Genomic DNA, 6063 nt, shown 5'->3' with positions numbered 1-6063 from the left:
CCTGGCACCTGGGCAGCAGGTGAGGATGCCACTGGGCTGGGGTCCGAGCCTAGTGCAGAACGACCACCGTGAGCATTCAGCTTTCATTGCGGCCGCCTGTCCGTGCCCATGCATCTGGAAATCTAATTTAGAGTTGTAGGTGAATTTTCTCTTCCTCCAATTCATTTGTGAAGTCTTTGATTCTTTTTCTATGTTTCTGTTTTTTGTTTTAGGTTTGTTTTGTTGTCGTTTTCTTTGGTGTTTGAAGAGGCTCTGGGATAGATGGTTAAGAAGCAGCACTTTTAGTTTAGGGAAAGCCCTCCCACATGTGGGAGATCGCTCTCCCCTCTGGGGCTTGGACTTCTGTTTATTGTCAGGGGGAGTTTTTACATGGAAATGGCAATGGGAGAATTCAAATATTTTCCCAGTAGTGGAGACCTTTACCCCTAGTCTATGAAAAAACAAACCAAAATATGCTCTTGGGCCCAGGACAGTGGTGAGTTAGAGGTATGCTATCACTGTCTAAGCATCTGGGGAGGTGTTGAACTATAAGAACATGATTTGACACTTAGTCATTGTTCTGTGTTTTTACTAATGAAGGAAAGGGAAGGTAGACTTCCAAGAGTTACTCTCCCCCCGGTGATGTGGCCCCATAGCGAAGTCTAAACACCTGTAGAGACACAGCTAACCCGTGTGGTTGCAATGACCTTGTAGAGGAAATCGGATAATTACTTTCACATCATTCAATGAGCTCTCCTTTCCTAAGGAAGTTTAAATGTCCTGAGTTAGGGACTTACTTTCTTAAGTAAGTTTAAATTTACTGCATATTGTGAAGAGATGGGATCAAGTTCAGAATCCTTAAATGTCTGATTAGGCATCACTTGGATGAGGAGGTGGGCGATTTGGCTCTAACAGCTGGAGATGAAGGCACACTCATACCACATACAAGGGAGGACTTGGAGCTTTTAACCCAGTTTCAGATTCACTCTGAGATGTGGAGCATTCCCTCAAGACTGTGCAGCTCACAGGATATAGAAGACATGACATTTCACTCAGAAGTCACAGGGTTTTTGCCCCCCTGATTTACCCCATATTACCAAGAAAGAAAATGTTATTGATACTGAACACCATCAGTTCAGAGGGAGGATGTGTGTGTGCGTGCCCGCATATGTGTGTGTGTGCATGCGTGTGTACGCACATAGCTTTAAAAGAAGATATTCAAAATCTGATGTGCTACAAGTCTCATGAAAGAACAAAAGAAAGGAAGGCTTTTGATATGCACTCACTTTTCCCAGATGTACACCATGCCTTTTCCATGTCCCTCCTATCTCTGTTGAACTTATGAATCATACCCATTACTTTTCAGCTTTAAAAGGCCAATTTTTGTCCAGTTTTCTCTGTTCCTGCCAGTCCCAGCTGAAATTAGTGGAAAGAAAGTTTGATGGCACTTTCAGCTTTGAACAAAATCCCTTCATTGTAAACTAGCACCATCTTTATCCAGGTCTTACCCAGTCAGGCTAATTCGAGAAACTTGTGGTTTTTAGTATAAAATTTGTCTACCTTTAGCCAGGCACAGGACCGCCCCATAGGAAGAAAAAATACCCAATATATATTTTTTGGAAATGAAACATTAAAAGAACTTAAAAAGTAATTTTTGGAAATGAGGCTTCAATTAGAATTATTATTCTCAAAAAAACAAAAACGAACAAACCACAAAGAAACTACTCTTCTCCAAATGCCCAAGCCTTCTTTTGAAATTAGAAGCTTAAATAAAATACAAGTCCACACCACCCCCAAATTACAAAATGGACTCACCCTTGAGAGGGCATCTGCACAATATCATCAGGGACAAAGATCTCGAGGCTAACGACGTAGATTTCATTTCTCAGACTTTGTAATCTAAGGCAAGCCCTCTAAGAGCTGCCATCATCACTTTTTGAATTTCTTTGGGGGTTATTTAATGAAAAACATGCTATGTTTTGTTTTAAGCTGAAGTCCTATTCTGGACATTCTGCTTTGGGAAAAAAATGTTATCATTTAATTTCCTTTCTGCAAATTAAAACGAATGAAGTGTGGCCTTGTCAAAGGATATGGAGATGTTCCGGGCATACTGCTGTGCCCTGTGCTTTCCAACAGGCGCTTCTCCGCCACGCAGGAGACCCAGTTGTCTGAGGGAGATAAAGTAGCAGATGCTGCGTTTTCCATAAATCTGATTTTGCCTCACGTGAACCAAAGACTCTCAAAACTCTGCTTCCTATAGAATTAGCTGAATAAAGGCATTTTACTGATAGCTGTTAGTGTTAGCGAAACCCGTCTACCTGCTCTACCACACTCCAATTTGGGCCATTTATGCACCCTGCAACCTGGAATGTGAAGGCGCTTTAAAGTCTTAATGGGAACTTGGCATTTTCTTCATGATCTTTGAAATGTGGTCACTAAACTCAGGATTGGCCTGTGCTTTTAGAACACCGGAGTAGCCCGTGCTTTAGAGGCTGTGCATTGAGTATTGACCGTATTTTGTAAAAGGCAGGATATCCTCCCTTCCAGGCTGGTAACAGGTTTCAGGGGGACTCTTGGGGATGTGCCCCCTAAAATCAAACACAGCAATAACTGCGCTTCCTGTCCCCACCCCCACCCCAGCAGTGCTTTTTGGCACTGGGAACTCTGCCAGGGAGTGGTGGAAGTAGGAAGGATTTGTGTTCGAAGTAAAATCATGGTTGAGTTTCACTGCAGCAGGCTGACGTTGCCTCATGTGAGAGCAAGCGGCCCACTGGGTTGCGGGTGCACAGGCCCACATCGGGGGAGCACGGGCCACAGAGCACAGCCTCTGGGGGTCCCCCAAGCCACAGCATATGCAGTATGGTCGCCCCTTGCCCTGGTGTCTGGGAACAAAGAGAGGAGCCAGCCTCACCACACTGCTTCAGATGGAGAAGGGAAGTGGGGTGGGCGTCCATTCTCCAGATCTGTTTGCTCTTAACAGGCAGAATATGGGAGAATCCTTATTGCTGGTTAATCACTATGCATATTTGAAATAAAAGAAAATGTAAGCCTCTGCATTTTAACTTCTCAAGGAATGTCTCTGAAAAGAATCACTTCAAACCAATGCCTATAAAAAGCAAGTCTACCAAAATAAACTAAGACTTTCTATCTGGTTTGGGCTCAACCTTATTTTTACAAGTTTCATTTTTAAAAGTAGGCAACTACTTTGGGTTACAGTATTTTTATTCATATTTAAACATATTTTTACAAAATAAATAAAGTGTTTTACATAATAAGGAATATGTATGTATTTCCAAGTATTAAGAAGCCAGGTTTTTTTTTTGTTTTTTTTTTTGATGTATTATTGACAGAAGTATTCAGCGCCATACACAAGAGAAATATTATTACTCCAAAGAATGAAAGTTAATAAAACCCCAAAGCAAAAACCCTTTTAATTGAGGTGAGAAATAAATTTAATGTAACAACTTCTAGATTATTTTTAGGATTTTTCTTATTCTTTTGTGGAAACTGCTTGACTTTTCATCTGAACAGTTTTTCCTCCCAAGATTTTAACTTGATATGTCATACTTAAGTTTAGGAACAGCTTGAATAATGTATTCTAGATAACACACGGGCTATGATTCACTAAAATTCCAAGCTACTGTAATTTTATGGCATTTATTTGCAAATGTTCTTTGTATCCCATTTTATCTGTAACAGCACCCCCAGTCTACCTTAACCGTCTTATAGCTCTGGTAAATTAAAACTTAGGTAGACTTTATACAAGATCCATTGGCGGTATTAAACCTCCCCCACTCTTAGGGCTTAGGGCGGAAGGGACGAAGGCAGGGCTGATAGGACTTTTAAAAGGATAAAAGAGGTGGGGGCAAGGGAGGCAGAAAATACAGGCTCTCACAGATACCCTCCGCGCTGCCCTCCACACCCAGCCCACTGCTTTACAAAGGTATGAATGGAATGGCTTTTCTAGAAAAGGGTTTCCAAGAACATAAAGGAATTCCTTTCCCTGGGAGGCCCCGTGGAGGGCTGAGCCAGCCTGGAATTGGGCTTATTTCTCAAATCCATTTGATCTGGCATTTTTGTCAACATGGTACATGTTAGGGCCCACGACGATTTTTTTTTCCTTTTTGTAAAAGAGAGGCATATGTATTAAAATGCTTCCTCGTCCCCTACCAGAGCCTCACAGAAGTCAAGAAACGCTATCCCCAGCTTAAATGTGCAGACTCTTCAAGATGGAGGTAACAATATTAGGTTGCCATAGTAACAGCTCTGCTAACTTTGCACTCAGCCCTGGCCATCCTGAAGCCAGCTCGTGTAAGAATCTTCCTTCATGTTCTAGGTTATGAAAACGGTGAAGTTTGTTTAGACAAGGACGTTTTCACTAGTACACATTTTCTTTTTCAAGCACATACACACTGATACGCCTGTCTACGTTGTCACTTGTATATCTATATTAGGGTCTTTTTCCTCAACAGTAACCTTTGTTATTGAACTGCTCCGATAGCTTTGATTTATTTTTACTAAATACAGCCCCAAAAGTTAATAACAAGGTAGACACAAAAGCATTTTGCTGTACTTTATTGAAAAATGTCGGTGGTATCGCCTAGTAATCAAACCTACACCTTTCAAGAATCATGGTTTAATTACAAGACTCATGAACATTTAAAAAAAAAAAAAATACCCTCGGCTTATTTCCCGTGCACACTCACAAGGAGCTGTGAATGAGGTATAGCTGAGTGCGTGGAGAGGCGGGCACCTCCCTTCCTACCATCCAGCCCCTTTGCTGCATGACCCACAGTCCTAAATTTGCAAATTGTGACTCTTACCATGAGGCCCACTGACAGACACCCTGTAGGGATTGTATCAGGTCCTCACTAAGTGACACAGGGTTGGCAAAAAAAAAAAAAAAAAAAAGTTCACATTTTGAGAGCAGCTGGTGTAGGTGCACCTGATTCTAGAACAATGAGTTTAAAACATTTGGGAAAACCTCTTTCCGTTCAGAAAGGTGGAAAAAGTTTCCTAATATAAACCATTTTGAGAAAGCAGCAAAATGATGCAGTGTTGAAAGGATGAAGAAAATTGAAAGACGGTGGTTCCATGCATTGGTGCAGTTCAGAGCCACGGCAGTATTTTTCAATGTTGAGATCTTTAAGCAAAACCCATAAAAAATAAAAATTAATAGAAGCTCATTTTTTAAACACTGCTGGTGCTTTACAAAAGGATTTCTGTTTACCTGTTGCACACGTAACATGTTCTTATGTTTTCTTGATATGTAGAAAATGCTTAAAATGTCTACATCATTTTCATTACATCCCCTTAAGCATGTTTTTCCTCCACACGGTGCAGTCCATTGACAGTGTTCGGTATTGCACATGCAATTTAACTTTATTAGCACTATTTGTAGCAAACACGAGCCTTGTGAATTACAGAGCTGTGTGGACCAGAGGGATTTTGCCACGTAATAATTAAGCTTGACAGGGTCATTCTCATAAACTCTCTGGCTACCTACATATTTTTGCATTTAATGCCTATTCAATATATTCTGAAGGTGCTATTCTTGGTGTTATCAAGAGTTTATAGGGGTTAGGGGGAAGTAAGAGCTTGTTAATGGATTTGTGAAGCACACCCATGTTCACAGACACACAAAATGGAATTGCATGGTCACCCCCTTAGTCTTGGCTTGTTGGTTTTTGAAGAAAGGGTTAAATAAAAACAAAAATAATGAGACTCTTGAATGACTTAAAGACAGTGGAGTTGTGTATTCATGGGACTTACAGTCGTCACTTCTGCCTTCACCTAAGCATCCAAAAGGGCTCGGGACACAGGCGTCCCCTTCCAGGGCTGCCATCCACTTGGAAGAGCGGACTGTAGCAGGGTGGGTTTTCCCTCCTGAAAGTAGAGGATATTTGCTGAGTGAAATCGCTTAAATCCCCCAGCGGGACTATCGTGGAACGCTGGGGACAAGGCAAGATGCGTGAAGCCCGATTTCAAGGTGAGGAAACCAAGCCACCAGCAACTGGGTCGCACTGGCCCTCGCAGGACAGAGGCGGGCGGTCACCTGCCCGGACCCGGGCGCTCCTCGACCCT

Source organism: Colobus angolensis, unplaced genomic scaffold, assembly GCF_000951035.1.
Source record: "Colobus angolensis palliatus isolate OR3802 unplaced genomic scaffold, Cang.pa_1.0 Scaffold38, whole genome shotgun sequence".
Classification (NCBI taxonomy): Eukaryota; Metazoa; Chordata; class Mammalia; order Primates; family Cercopithecidae; genus Colobus; species Colobus angolensis.
Note: the sequence above shows the minus strand (reverse complement) of the source record.